Genomic DNA, 15,000 nt, shown 5'->3' with positions numbered 1-15,000 from the left:
CTGGTTCTAGGTTTCCTAAAAGTTATTTTTCAGTTGTGATTTTGTGTCTGTGTTTCCCAATGGTTCCTCCATTCGCTGGACTGGGACTGAAAAGGGTCCAGGTTTGTTTTTGGCATAGGGCGGCCCTTAATACATCCACAGGCCACTTTCATATCTTGACTGGATGAGTGCACTGTCTATATTGTCAATGGACTAATGCAGTGTTTCTCAACAGGGGTGCCGGGGCACCCTGGGGTGCCGTGGGCCCCCCTCAGGTGTGCCGCGGAAATGTGGCTGATGAATAAATTATGTAACATGATACATATTTGTCTAAATTGATAAGTTAATGCTAGTCAGTGGAATATTTCATCTGTCATTTATGCACAATAAAGTAAATATACTGTAGGTCACCCCAGTCAGCGAGAAGGGTCCAGCTGCAGTAAAACAGTTCCACCCTTAATGCAAGCACGCCCATGGGCGTTCCCGGCATTTGCCGTATTGGCCAATCGTGAAGGGATACTGCATGATGTCATTTTCAAGGCCATTTCCGGATGAAGGCTCCATGTTTGTTACAAAGATATCCCGTGCAAATTGTTATCTTCCAGAGAAACGTTTCACTGAACATTCCACTGACATAATGTTCTCAACAATTTATGTAAGAAAGTGAGATAAATCACACGTTTTCTAATCCCAATATGTCTTTTGCTTTGTCTTCCCGTACCTCGGACTTTTACTGTTTAGGACTCGTGTCGCTATGCACAAATTTGTCATAGCAACGTACCAGGTCGCCAAAATGTCAACACAACGACGTTGACATTACCTTACCTAGCTGTGTGTGTCGAGGTCACTGTTAACACTGTGTAGGCTATATGATTAAACATCCTTTCCAGGATATTAACACACCCGGAAAAATAATAATAATTAAAAAACCCTTTTTGGCGAGGTTGTTCACTTGGTAAGACGTGATATAGGCTACTTAGAAAAGTTTGAAACGATGTAAAACATCAGCAACACATTCCCGACTTTTTAAAGTAATGAGTGTCACCTCACCACATTTATGTGGCAATGTGGTCAGCTTGGAAAGAGCAGATATTAATGAAAAAATATATGAAATAGTATTTGAAATAGCAATAGGCTATTTGTTTGTTTTATTGGAGAAAAACAATTTCTTCATTACCATAGGCCTACCATACTCCATGTCTGTCTATGATTTAGGAGTGAGGTCACACTATTGAAGCTTACCTCTTTATCCAGGAGAGGTTCCAGATTGGCCTGTCTTAATTCAAAGGCCATCAGAAAACAGAGAACATTTTTCCTACCATCATAACCAGTGTTTGTGCGTACATAATCAGGACCGCTGACAGCTTTAGCTGTGCCCAGGACAAAGTCATCTGAAAGGGCCCCCCACTCAATACATAGACTACATACAATGTAACAGACCTGCAAACTCGTCAAAGAAAAAAAGGTGACAGTGTAGAGCTGGGGTTCTATTTCTATTCACGTGAATGACCTAATTGGACAGGAAAAAGGTGACTGTCACCAAAAGGTGACGAGTTTGCAGGTATGATGTAATGAGGACCCATTCCTGGACCCCTCGTCTCACTGGGCCCAGGTCAACGGACCCCTTTGCCCCCCCTGTCAGCTTCCCTGCATGTAGGCCACATACATTGCTGAAAGAAGTGAACGAGACAGGAATGAAATGTGAAAATTTATTTCTGTTTACTTTTACACTATGAAGTGTGAACGGTTACCTCTCGCCTGTGTAGTACAGTAGATTAGACTCCATTTTTTAAATATAAATCTATGGAGGGTTAACACAAAGTTTGAAATTGTGTTTGACCAGTCTCCAATGTGCAGTTTAACTAATAACTAAAAATAATGCATTGGCATGAAATACAGACTGATACATACAATAAATACAGTCACACAGAGACACAAACAGTGTGCAATAAGAAGATTAACATACTGATGGACAATAAATACACAAACACAGTGGACACACACACACACACACACACACACACACGGCAGGAGGAGATCATACAGGTGATGTGAAGATGCTGTATATAAGGAGCAATGAGTAAAGTGTAAGTGGCATGGTGAAAGAAGTGTTCATGGAATATTCTCCAGTGTCCTTGGAATATTCATGTGGTTTTCTTCAGTGCGTTGAGGAGTCTGATGGCTTGTGGAAAGAAGCCGTTTCCCAGTGTGCTTGTGTAGTAGGGAGAACAGTCTGTATGCTGGATGAGTTGTGTCTTTATGATGTTCATTGCCCTCTTGGAACAGTGTGAAGTGTACAGATCCTGAATGGCTGGTAGGGGTGATCTTATGAGCTTTTCTGCCGTTCTCACCACACTCTCTGTACTGCCTTCTAGTCTTCAGCTTGACGGCTGCCATGCCAGACAGAGAGGCTGCTGGTCAGGATGCTCTCAATGACACCCCTGTAGAAGGTGGTGAGTGCCGATGTGGGGCGGTCGGCTCTTCTCTCATCCTTCGCAGGAAGTAGTAGGAGTAGTGTCTGTGCCTTTTTGAGATGGTGGAGCCATGTGGTGCAGTTGGCAGAGGAGGAGGGGCACAGTGGTTGGTGCTGGGTTGATCAGGTTCACCAAAGTTGCTGGTGTCATCAGCCCTCCCTCTGAAAACTGGCTCCGTGCCTGTCAAAAAAGGCATGCTAATGTTATGAATGAAAATAAAGACAAAAACAAGCACCCCCTATCTACCTACAGAAAGACATGACCATGACATGACCATGTGCATATGCTTGTGCACACGCCCCCCCACACACTGCTACTGTCTTAAAGTGTAGCACGCAGGCACGCAGGCACGCAGGCACGCAGGCACGCAGGCACGCAGGCAGGCAGGCACGCACGCACGCAGGCACGCACGCAGGCACGCACGCAGGCCTATTCTCCCCCTTTGCCTCAAGTCAAGTGTGCATTTTAGAGGTTGGCCTCACCTGCACATGTGTGAAGAGCAGGGAGATGGGAGGTTGAGGATGACGAGGCAGGGCAGGAGGTTCTCCTTGTGAGCTGCCCTGGTCCTGATGCTGATTGCCCATCACCATGCTGTGGCTCATCAAACCCATTACTGGCATATCGATGCTGAGCAGGAACGACTGCTTCCAACTGCACACAGACACACACACACACACAAAAATCACACCCATCATTTTAATGCAGAACTCCAGGCTGAAGAGTTACAGAGCGTCTGACCTGTACAGGGGTCACTATTACTGTACTATACTTATTGGTCTAGTGCAGAACAAAGCAGATTCAGTGATTTACTCACCACTGTGTGCAAGTTTCTGTGTTCAGCTCAGGTGGAAGCCTCCATCACAACATGTTGGTACTGACATCAACCATCTTTCAGAAAACTGGCTGCCTGTCAGAAATAGCAAAATTATGTTACCACAACAAGGTAGTATCTTAAAGATACCCTTAACCAAAGGCAGACAGACACACACTGCCACTGTCTTGGTTCTAGGACACACACACGCCCTTTAAGGGTCACATGTATAATGACCGGGTTCTCACTCACTCGCACACTCCTTTTCTCCTACTTTTGCCTCAGACAACGTAGTGAGTTTTTAAAAATTGGCCTTACCTGCACATGTGTGAAGGGCAGGAAGAGAGGTTGAGGATGGAGCTGCCAGTCAGGAGGTCCAGAGCTGTCCTGGTCCATCACCATCATGTGGATCATCAACCCCAACTTCTTATATCTGCGTGCACACATTCTCTCTCACACACACACACACACACACACACTTGGAGAGATACAGGTTATATGGCATATCAGGAGGCAGGGGTATTGTTGCGCTCTAGATGTTTAGAAATAAGTAGGTGCATGGACCCAAAAAGTAGAGCTCAATGTGGGAGCACACTAAAGACACTAAGGTCAAGTCAATACTCTCTGATGGCAGCAACCTGAAACGTCTGCTCTAATCTGCTCTGAGAATTTTTTTATTTTTTTTTAATCTGCTTGTGCTTGACCTTAGTGTCTTATTTAGTGTGTGAACCTGCTCCCACATTGAACTATATGGCACATTTAAAATCAGACCCAATGACAAGTCAAGTCGGTTTTATTTTCAATTTCTTTACATGCACTGGTCAAGAATTGAAATTACGTTTAACACCAGGTTGAACAAATATGACACCTCCGACTTTCAGTGCTATTCTATACATCTTTGCTTCAAAGAAACACAACTGATAGCTCAGATGATGAAACAGACGTGCACAACGCAGCACAGGAAGAAACTACTGTATAAACACCTTTTGGCCCAGCATAATTTCGTGATAGCTCGTGGTACAACAAATATTCAAAACTTCCGCGTGTCATTTGAAAGGGATGTCAAAACTATACGTTTATTCAAACGAGTAACAAACCACGAAACTGTTATTAATACGGAGATCATTTCGTGATCACTTTGTGGCGAACTTTATGATATTTAAGCAAGCAAGCACACCATCCGATAACCATTCGAAAGACCGTCAAAACGTTTATGAATGAACTTTTCGTGGTAGGCCTAGTTAACTTTTATTCCAGTCTGGCTAGCCCTTAGTATCTTTCATCTCACCCTTGTCATGTTAACGTCTTATCTTACACATAACGATGTACTCCATTCACATTTGCCTCGTATTGTCGTAACAAGATTCTGAGATGTGCTGCCTTTGTCCATTCTGACCAGGCTGGCTAGCTAGCTAGCTACCAGGTTGGAAATAGTAAACTAGCACAGATTTCCCAGGCAGTGAAGCCTGTAGTGGGGTATGAAGGGCAACAGATGTTCATATTTTGGGAACCAAAGGCAGTTTCCTGCTTAATATATGCAGTGAAGTAGTCACAAGAATGGTAATTACACAGGAATAATAGTTGTTTTGTCTGCCCATAACTTAGTGCTGTACATTATGACAAATACACACACAACATCTGAAACAAACTTACGAAGGGCGGCCTGTTAGCTTGCCTTGAAGCTAAAGAAAACATTAGCCAACACCGCTAGTTGGTGGGCCGAGGTGGTTAAATGTTCGCCCTCCGACTGAAAGTCAACTCGTAAAGTAACCGTTATGTATATTCATGCATTTAATATCGAAATCTTACCGACAGTTGAGTGATCGCTGCAGCGAAATCCATCCAGTCGTTTTAAAAAGTCTCGTGCGGCGCTTGTGTTGTCATTCGGCAGCAACTGACTTCAGAAACTTGAACAGCCAAAGGGGCGTTACTGTGAGGGCGGTCTAGTAAGGAGGAATGGGCGTAGCGGTATTAGCTGGACAAGACGCAGCTGGACCATATTTCAGTCAGCTGCAACTTTGAACGTAGGTCGTGTGACGTCTCCAAATGTGTTACGTTTCTAAGCTTTTGTGGTATCGGATGCAATGCCATGTTACCGCTTGTTGGTTTGGGGTGCCTTGAAATTTTTCATGAATTGAAAGGGTGCCTCGTCTGAAAAAAGGTTGAGAAACACTGGACTAATGGGCCTCTGCCTCTAAATTGTCTGCCAAACCCCACAGAAACAACAGAATCGCCATCTGAGGACTGTAGGCCCACCGGGAAAATGCCCTGCATGCCAGATTACCAGTCCATCCCTTTCCTCAAGTCATGTCAAGGCTGTCACAAATTGACGAGTTTGGATGATGCACTGTAGTTTTTCTTCCACATCGTACAGAGGACAAAATTATGGATTATTCGATAATTAGCACACAGAGTGTTTGCAAACTTTTTTGCAGATGTTTGCAAACTTGCCCAGACTGTAATTGTGAAGTATCATCCAAATCACCAATCAGAAATCTTGACCAAAGGCCTTCAGATTGCATAAGCCTCTTTGTAACTCTAATGATAGCGGTAGAAAATAAGAGAAGGTATCATAGCAATTCTCAACAGGACTGGAAAATGGCAAGAACAGCATCCATTATGTGTAGACCTGAGCTACTCCCACCTCTGTCAAAAAATGTCCTAAAACTGTGGGGATATGAAGTGACACAATCAAGGACCAGATTTGAAAGGTCTGCTAAATATCTACTTGAATCGCTAAAATACATTTTAAAAATCAGTTTGTATTAAATAGGTAGATATTTAGCCACACGTTTCAGTTACTGCCCTTGTATAGTGTGTCGATAGAAATCTTCAAATCATTAAGCCGTTTTTTGACAGAGGTGAGCCCCTTCTCCATTCATTTACATTGAACAGGTCTACCTCCAATGGCTGCCTGGATTACCATGGCAATGAGGGACCTGACACCTTTTGTCCAATGTCCTACCTCTATGGCCCCCAATGGTTCGTGGTTTCAATGGTTCCACGTTGACATGGCTCCAGGTCCCAATGGTTCCAGGTCCCAATGGTTCCAGGTTCCAATGGGTTCAGGTTCAGATGGTTCATGCTTCCAATGGTTCCCTACTCTTCTAAATGACACGGCAAGTCTCTTTGTACAGTAAGTCCTCCTGGGATGACGAGATGAATCCATGCCTGGTTCTGTGCTGATGAAAAACACGCACACAGGCAAAAACTCGCACGCACGCACTCACACACACAAACACACACACTGATTAACCGATGTCCAGTGTCGTTGCAGGGCATAAGGGGATCAGTCCTCAGCATGGGGCCATACAAACGCCAAGCTCTGATCAAACCTGGAACAAGACCGGAGGGTGTGTGTGCACGCACGTGCGTGTGTGTGTGTGTGTGTGTGTGTGTGTGTGTGTGTGTGTGTGTGTGTGTGTGAGTGATCAAACCTGGAGCACTCCCTCAATTCAGATTCTCCACCGTCACTCCCTCCTCTAAGTTAGCCAACGTGTGTGTGCGTGTGTGTGTGTGTGTGTGTGTGTGTGTGTGTGTGTGTGTGTGTGTGTGTGTGTGTGTGTGTGTGTGTGTGTGTGTGTGTGTGTGTGTGTGTGTGTGTGTGCGCGCGCACATGATTGTTCGTGCATATGTACATGTGTGTGTGTGTGTGGGATATGGAGATCCAATTGTTCCTAAACTATTTTTTTGAAAAGGAGGAGATTCACACATGAAGATGAATGATTTATAAATAGCCATCAAAAATACAAATGTTTTTTTCAATTTTTAAATATGTTTTTCTAATTTGGAAACAAATGTGCTTGATTTTGTGTGTTCAGTCTGCATTAATGCACCAATTTCCAAGATCTGAGGATCTTTTCTGCATGCGTGGATCATTTCCTTTGCTTTCGTGTCGATTACGTCATTTTGAGACATTCGGAGCGCAGTCAGCGCACTGCACGGTCCACAAACACACAGTGCCAGATTTGAATACAAAAGCGAGATACACACATGAAGATGCAAGATTTATAAATAGCCATCAAAAAATACAATATATTTTTAACTTTTAAATATATTTTTCTAATTTGGAAACAAATGTGCTTGACTTTGTGTGTGCAGTCTGCATTATGTACACCATTTTCCTGCATTTGTGGATGTTTCTGCATTTGTGAATCATTTCTTTTGCTTTCGTGTCGATTACGGTATTTTGAGACATTCAGAGCGCAGAACAGATCCACAAACAAATGCATGCCGATTTGAATCTGAAGACCGGCAAAAACCCTCAGTTCACGGAATATCCACCAGATGGCACTGTGCAAGGCTGACAGACAGAGCCATACGGCTCTGCTGACAGGGAAATGGCATTGCCTAGCTGTCCATGACAGAGGGGTGTTGTTGTCTGTGGCTGGATAGCAGTTGGACATGACGAATGTACATGCTATGCCAAAGGTAGGTTCAAGTTCGTTAAAAAGTACCATTGTATGCTTCTGCCAGTTTTTTAACTTGTAGTAGGCGAGCTGTTTATTATGTGGCTAGCTTACTGTTTACTGGCAAGCTAGCACTCGTTCTGGTTTGCTACCAGTAGCTCAACGTTAGCTGTCTATTTATCTTCTATTTCCATAAATATGGTTTTGCAACTTTGTTTTTGTTTTGTTTGTGGTATTAGCCATTGCCACTAGTGAGCCAGTCATTTTAGTTACTCGTGTATCCAATTTCATTACCAGCCAGCAAAAGCATACAATGGTATTTTTCTCAACAAACTTGAACTTACATTCAGCATTGCTTGATATGAACGGTGCCCATTTAAACCACACTGATTCTGGCCAATGCCAGATACAAACGCTCCTTCCTTACATGAATGAAACATTTCGTCCTGGGTAGGCTACAATTGGCCTTGCATTCACGAGTCATACTTCCAGACATCCCAAGTTACAGAAACTCGTTTCAGGGAGATGCTTATCGAGCCTCAACAACAAAACGGCATTAGTGTTTAAACATTTGTATGGTCATGTCTTTTCTATCGTCCAGTCTGCATGGACATGAACACCTGCCTACTATTTTTCCTGGGACTTTCTACTCTGAAGTGGGCTGAGCTCCCGCAATCTATTTGAAGTATTCCAATCCACGCATTCTGCACGAGTTATATCTTTCTCTATCCAGCATTTAGTGTTGCCACACGTCCCTGTTTTAATGGTCTGTCCAGGTAAATGGAATAGCTGTCCCGGTGTTTCCTAATGCATGTCTTCATGTTACCCCATTGAAATGAACACATATCATTAATGTTTTGCGTGTCAATGTGTCCCGGTTTTTTACCACTGAAATGTGGCAACCCTAGGACCTGCATTGCCAATTACAAAAAAAGCCTGCTAACTTGCATAGTCTAAAATCAGGGAGATTTTATCTGACTCTCGGGCATCAGGGAGCCACTATCAATATCAGGGAGGTAGACTTGTGATGTCTGTACTTCTAGGCCCAAACAACTCTTTAGTACAAACAGACAATACACAAAGTCAAATGTGCACACACAGCAGCCTAGTTAGCCTATATCCTGATTCTAGCTTATGAAAAGTAGCCTATAGGCCTATGAAGTAAAAGTAAAATCTGCTATCCTTTACACAAGATAAGACAACAGGAAAGTTGACCAGTCTTTAAGTTTAGACCTAGGCCTACTTGCTTCTTATAGGTACAAAAGATGTTTAAACTCCATCTGTTTCACATACTGTAAGGTAACAGATATGAGGGTGATTTGGAGAGCTGGAGGGTTCCTTGGGGTTCATAATATACAACAAAAATATCCATCACATTTTGCTCAGGCATAATCTGTTCATTTTAAGAACCACGCAAGTCAGTGTAGCTAAAACAAAGTTTATTAAACGCTTAAAAGCACAGCATCAGTCTGTTTTTTTAGTTCCAGGTGTTAGAAGCAGATGCCCTTGGGTTGTCTGAGTAGTTGGTGGTAGATATGCACAACCGGCACACTCTTGTCCCAGGAATACATGTAAGGTGCAGGTCATATCATATGAGACACAGGGTATCACCACCAATGCACAATAGCATGCAAATAAAGCACAGCAATAATGAAAAGGTGTTAAGACAATAATGCAATAAACACAGAAACGTACATTTGCCCATCACTGTAGTCATGTACAAAAACTCATCAGCAAACTACAATGTAAATATATCACAAAACAAAAACAGGCCCAATGCTCATCATCCAATCTGTTGAGTGTGACAACATCATTTGATGTTTTGATGAATAAACATAATTTAGATGAATACTTTTTCTACTGCCTTCCCCATGAAAGGGTTACATCACCTCTAATAAAAAAGTACTAAAGCAATAAGACTGTTAGACATAATGTGATGCTGTAATTGTACAATGGCACTGCAACGCAATTGGGGGTTACACGTGGGAGAACCTTTGCTCAGATGACAGGTGTTGCCTGGCGGAGGGGAACACAAACAGTTTTGAACGCTACGCTCGGTGTGTGCATGATAAACTTCTGTCGTGTCTCATTCCTGTTAATGACTATTGCATACAATGCTGACTTGGCGTACTGCTACTGTATGCACTTCAACATTGTGGTGAGCCACAATTAATAACGTTCAGAAAGAACACGTCCAGTTTGCTTATTCATGTATACAAGAGATTCCACCGGCTGAGCAAGCTCGTCAGATTGGTGTCAGTCAAGCAACGCCTACGGGGCTTCAAGTGTTAGGCTTAGTTTCTACTGTATAAGATACTGCCTAAAGTTTGGCAAAAGACAAAAAACGCAGGTCTTGAAGAAAGGAAGGACGAAGGAAGCAGCACTGTTGCCTCCACATCAGCTCTACATCACCACTGGGAAGACCTTTAAGACAATAAAGCAAAACAAAAAAAACAGGAGTCAGAACACATTTTCACTTTTCTTTAATTTGAAGCCATCATGACCCAAAAGTTCCAGACTACCCAAAAGTGCTGGCAAGCTTTAATATTCACCTAGTATTCATAAACCTGTATTTTCTGGATGAAAACATTGTTAATATATGCTTGTGATATTTCATAACGAGCCCATTCTGAATTAGGGATAGTTTAACATTTTCTGGTCAAAATGTTGAATTGCACTAGATATGCATATATAAAGGGAAGTGTATGGGTGGGGAGGTAAGGGTCAGAATTGTGTCCCCATTACATTGTGTGTGTGGAGTGGGGGGTCGTTTCAAATGTCAACACTCCTGCATACATACTCTGCAGTCTGAACTCTAACACTTTGCTGCACTATGTGTACTGGCCTCACTGAATATTTATAATAAACTGAACTCTAGTTCCAAACAAGAGAATAGAAACTATAAGCCATGCATTCACTTTTTCATGATGAAAGTGTCCAGTAGATGGCGTTAATGCAGAGTAAAAAACCAAGGAAACTACACTGAGACAAAATTAATGAACTGTTCCTTACGATTTTTCTTATACTGTATTAAGATATAAATGAAGAAATGAGAAGTTTACCCAAATCGGACAAATATAGTATATGGTGCATACATTAACGACATAAAAACTTTTTTTCTTCTTTCTACCAAACTTCTTTCTCCTTTCTCTTTCTCCCAAACAAAACGTTTTAATGGAACATTAGTTGTAGACTATACCACACTTAAAAATATAAAAGAGGTCAGTCTGCAGCCCTGCCTGTCTGGATATGCCTGTAAGACAATCCATACAACCTCCATAAATACTATACATATAATAACTCATTAGACATCCATATTTGGCAATATGGACAACATGGAATCAACTCTCCAAATCAGGAATTAACATAGCATTTTTTTTTTCTTTAAGTCAGGGCTCGAAATTAACTTTTTTCCTTTGTGTTCCGCAATGGTCCCGGATTCCACTTTGTATTGTCCCGAATGTAACCAGAAGTGTCCCCATTTTTTTCGCGCCTAAATAAGTGGTAAATTATGTCCACGTTCAATTTCATGTGTGATTATGGTTTTTTTTTTTTTTTTTTTGCAGTGCAACTGTGAATTCAGGTCTTTAAGAAAAAATTAGGGTGTGTTAAATCATGAACATCTGTGCCTTATATAGAAAAATGCCTTGAGTAACCGTGCACATTTCGTTTTTCAAGAATATATGAGCATGGTGATATGAGGAAATCTGCATTCAATGACATTATATTTGTCAAACTGATTGCTTTATGCACCAATATAGCCTACCCATCATGTAGGCTATTGTAGACTCTATTGCAGCCAGCCTGTTACTCTGTTGTAGCCTATTTAGCCTACAGAAAAAAACAGCTTTCATTTAGTCTACTACATATCAATAACAATTCAGTGTCTGTTTAGCTTTAGTTAAAAAGTGGCAATAGTCTAACCTAGTCTGACTTTGGCCACTGGTTGTGATGGGCATGCCGGTGGAAGATAGCCAGGCCGTGCCCTCCTAGTGATGCAACAGCTTCAGCCAGTCTCGAAGAGATGTGAAAGTCGATGATAATCAGGCTAGGTGGAAGAAGATGCGGTAGGTTTTGGGGCCGCATTAGGAGTATGACAACGCATTGCAAGACGTTTCCTTTCCGCTTTAAATTCACTTGACATTGACATCAAGACAATTTGATAAGTTAACCTAAAAATAAATGCACAAGAGAAAAAAACTACGACCGCACACTTAGGCCTACCTCACTTTCGAGAAAGAGAGGGGGATAGGCTAGCATGGAGAGGGAGGGGAGGGGGAGAAAGAGAGGGATTGGAGAGAAATGCGCTGGCAATGCTGTAAAACTGAAGCGCGTTCTTCGTGCTTGTAATCAATGAAGTCAAGGTGGACTTTTTCCCTTTTCAATTAGACCTTGGCTAATAGGCATTTCTGCTTTTACCAGCACAGAAACAATAACACGGATACTTCAACATTAATTAAATAACTGCGTTTGTATGACAATGTTCAGAATATAGGCCTTCATTTCCAGCCACATTTGAATGAAACTGCTTGACGTTCTTGGCTAACAACTACCTCTGTTAGCTTGCTTGCCGTTTCCCTAACTATTTGTTAATGGAAAGTAATTTACAGGCAGTTTCTGATATGTATGAATGAGGGTTAATCTACTTTAGAGCCAGCTCGCGTTTCTGGTGTTTTGGGCAGATAGCACGCGACAGGTGGCCACAGACAACTGCGCATTGTTTGGGGCTGTTGCTTTGCTTACCTGAAATATTAGCAAAACCGAACTCCATTCCTCTCACAGCTTAACCATTTCTACTGGAATATATCCTTGTTCTCTTGCAAAATCAACAATCCAGAGCAAGGTTTTCTGAGAGCATTTCTAGTTCAGGGTGAAATGGCATAACCAACGGGACAACCTCTCAGCAGCAGTCCGAAGAAACACGCGCTTGCAGTCGCAGCTGCGAAATCTTAATCAACATTCTAGAACACAATGCGGACGTTTATAGGAAAGTTTTCTGTTGCTATTTTCGCTGATGGTTGGTGTTGAGTTAGGCTAATGTCCCAGTGTGATGGCTTTGCAAATATAATAGCCTACTTTTTGAATCTTTTCATTTAGGCTATATTTTTGGACGGTCCCGGCATTGTCCCAGAAATGATAACTGTGTCCCCACAACATTTTTTATGGTCCCCGGGACGTCGGGACACCGTTAATTTCGAGCGCTGCTTTAAGTGTGGCACACTTTGAGACTAAATATGAGTGTGGGGTAGCAATCTATGATACTGTGCACAACGTACATCACATTACATTACACACTTAGCTGACTCTTATTCAAAGAGACGTACACTAGATATTTATACAGGGCATTGGTTACAGCCAGAGCCATAAAGAGGGAGAGTCGGGCAATCTCCACTGTGTCCTAGGGCCGACTTCCGCATTAGTAAAATTAGCCATTTTAGCGTCTCAGAACTGCTTAGCGATGCGAATGTTAGTGCCTAGAAGTGGGCGTAGCACACATCAAATGCAATGCGATGCAATGCAGGGAATATGACAAGACTCGCTATTCGTAGTAATAACTTCAGATAAACATCACAGATGGTAAAACTGTTGTGATTATCATTACAGAGACAGTTGATAGTTTACATATTTGTGGTGATTACCCCGCAGTATAGTTCATTAGTCCTTATTTTTGGCTTTTTATGTGATGGTTCTATGTTGAGTCTATGGAAAGACAGCCGCTTTAGGCACGACCTCGATCTCGTTGAAAGGCGGGGCTGCAATTTAACTCCTGGTCCTCCATTCGCGTAACTCTCCCTCTGTATGGCTCTGGTTACAGCCACTGAAGCAATGAGGGGTTAGGTGGCTTGCTCAAGTAGCCATGGAGGAAGGACTAGGGAGAGGTAAGGGAGGGATTTGAGCCTGCAATCCCTTGTTGTAAAATCAATCTCCCTTTTACCTTTCTGTTCTACAAGTACTAGGAAAGATCTGGCCAGCTCTGATATTTGGTTTTTAATCTTCTTTCAAAATGGCAAATTTTTATGTTCTGCTGGTATTTGTATTAGAGTAGCATTAGAGTACAGATGTCACCTGAATCACTACCAGCTCAATCTGTTAAACAAAAAGTTATTGTACAGCATGGTTGTGGAACACCTGGTTGTGAAGCACTGTTGTCAGTAACGGGACATTTAATTATCCTGATCTTAGTTACTATTAAAAGGTGTGTAATACTTACATTAATCAGGTATGTAATACTTACATTAACCAGTACAATGAGCCCCTCATATTTCTCTGCAAAGTGGACCATCAGCGGGAGAATGACACACTGCCATGGATGACACGTCCTCTTGTCTTCTTTTCCGTTTTAGCATGTTTAGTTCAGTGGGAAGAAAACCATAGCCATCACCAATCACTGCATCACCTGTGATCATAGGCTGGTCTGTGTAGAGAGATAGAGACAGTGGTTGGGTGAATGAAAATACAGCATGTCTGAGATTTACTCCACTTACAATACTCACTGTACAACTAATGCAACAATACATGAAAGAAGGGTTTATATTAATTGCAAAATGAAGGGCAAACAGCCAGCTATGGTCATTAAAAAAATCACCATCTATTGAATATAATTGCATTCATTCTGCAGTCGTACGAATGATAATGTGTTGAGGGCAATTTAACTTCAAATTACCCTAGCCTAACACACGCTCTTATATCTTTCATATCACAATAAGCTTACTTACGAAAACACTCACATACGAACAGTTATGATGTGTTCAGACTTGACTTTGCTGTGTTAACAAGACACATCATCACACTAGACTGAACATACAGATACAGTAATAGGTGTTAACTTCCTTAGTTATAGGCTATCATCATCCAGACCTGTCCTGCGTGCAACCTGTCCTGATGTTCAGATGCACATCATATCAAACTAACATAATTTTTAGATACTCCACGATCCTGAACAACGCTTTGACGGACTACTACATACATCTAGCATGCCATGATCATCATGCCGCATGCAGTGAAAGCTGGAAGTGGAACAAGCTTAGCCCACTCCACAGGCATCCAGAAACCAACCATTCGCCTACACCCAATGCGTCCATGGGATGCCAAGATAATCACGCCAATCATGCCAAGATGAAACAGTTGGGACTTTGGGAGGGGGAAGTAGGGTAAATTACATGAGCCCAATTTACAATATCATCCGATCATGTTTTAATCCGTCTCTGATCAAAACCTGTCACGGGCCAACCAACACCCACGCTATCAACCAGCACAGCAGCTAGCAGTGGGCAGTTCTTATCAGGTACAGTAGAACTAGCTAGATAAGGGAGCGGCTAAAACGGTT

At 42.2% G+C, this 15,000-nt stretch overlaps 2 long non-coding RNA genes across 2 annotated transcripts in view; both read right to left on the bottom strand.

Annotated features, from left to right (window-relative positions):
• Nucleotides 1–1,786: 1,786 nt before the first annotated feature.
• Nucleotides 1,787–5,096, bottom strand: LOC134460044 (uncharacterized). Its single transcript, XR_010036960.1, has 4 exons — nt 3,583–5,096; nt 3,268–3,360; nt 2,936–3,104; nt 1,787–2,633 (listed from the first exon to the last, which is right to left on the bottom strand). It is a non-coding gene; the product is annotated as an uncharacterized LOC134460044 (long non-coding RNA).
• Nucleotides 5,097–8,817: 3,721 nt separating this feature from the next.
• The window catches only part of LOC134460037 (uncharacterized), a 6,754-nt gene continuing 571 nt past the window's right edge, over nt 8,818–15,000 (bottom strand). Inside the window, exons 2-3 of the long non-coding RNA XR_010036957.1 lie at nt 13,909–14,088; nt 8,818–10,097 (exon numbers count right to left, since the gene is read on the bottom strand). This is a non-coding gene — a long non-coding RNA (uncharacterized LOC134460037). The remainder of the gene's footprint in view (nt 10,098–13,908; nt 14,089–15,000) is intronic.

This window comes from Engraulis encrasicolus, chromosome 2 (assembly GCF_034702125.1).
Source record: "Engraulis encrasicolus isolate BLACKSEA-1 chromosome 2, IST_EnEncr_1.0, whole genome shotgun sequence".
NCBI classification, from domain to species: Eukaryota; Metazoa; Chordata; class Actinopteri; order Clupeiformes; family Engraulidae; genus Engraulis; species Engraulis encrasicolus.
This window is presented reverse-complemented; position numbering and strand designations above follow the sequence as displayed.